Genomic DNA, 1,062 nt, shown 5'->3' on the forward strand with positions numbered 1-1,062 from the left:
GTTCCAAGCTCTGCAGCCTGCTGCCTATACCTGCCATGTTTCATGTGTGCCCCCTGGTGGTCAGCGCACGTCATAGCGACTGGTTGTTTGGTTGTTCCACCATTTGGTCTATTTGCATATTAGGGTTTTATCTATATATAGATATATAGATAGATAGACAGATATATAGATATATAGATATATAGATATATAGATATATAGATATATAGATATAGATATTCTTGGGCGGCCTACTTAACATGTCTGAGGCACGACTGGTGAGGCTCGGTGGTTGAGCACTCATCCATGAATCAGGAGGTCATGGTTCAATTCCCAGTCAGGGGACATGCCAGAGTTGCGGGTTCAATCCCCAGTGTGGGGCATTCAGGAGGCAGATCAATGATTTTCTGTCATCATTGATGTTTTCATCTCTCTTTCCTCCCCCTTCTTGTCTAAAATCAATAAAAATATATTTTAAAAAAGCATGTCTGAGTTTCTGTTTCCTTATTTGTAAAATAAAGATGGATGATATACATGTCATACCATCATTTTGTATATTAAGTCATATAATGGAAGTTGTTTGAAAATGTACGTTTTAATTCTATTTATGTTTCATCACTTCTAGCTTGACATTACTCATTTCTTTATTAATTTAGTAATTATATATGCATATATATACAGACGTATATATATTTAGTATAAATCCTATATAATAAAAAGACTAATATGCAAATAGACCAAATGGCTGAATGACTGGTGTAACGACTGGTCACTATGATGTGCACTGACCACCAGGGGGCATACACTCAACACAGGAGCTTCCCCCAGCCTGCAGGCCCCAAACCAGCCAAGGTGGGTGCCAGCGGGTCCCCTCAATCACCCCGCTGGTCGACCTGCAGAGGGTGGTGACTGGCAGCGGCAGCAGGGGGTGGGGTCGGACAGCAAGCGGGCGGTGGCAAGGGGCAGGGCTGGCCAGCAGTGGGCTGGCACTGCCCCCCAATTGCCTCCTGCAGAGGGAAGCGACCAGTGGCCATGGTGGCGAGCTGGCAACACGAGACTGGCCAAGGCGGCTGCCAGCGGGGG

Source organism: Myotis myotis, unplaced genomic scaffold (assembly GCF_014108235.1).
Source record: "Myotis myotis isolate mMyoMyo1 unplaced genomic scaffold, mMyoMyo1.p scaffold_m19_p_3, whole genome shotgun sequence".
Taxonomy (NCBI): Eukaryota; Metazoa; Chordata; class Mammalia; order Chiroptera; family Vespertilionidae; genus Myotis; species Myotis myotis.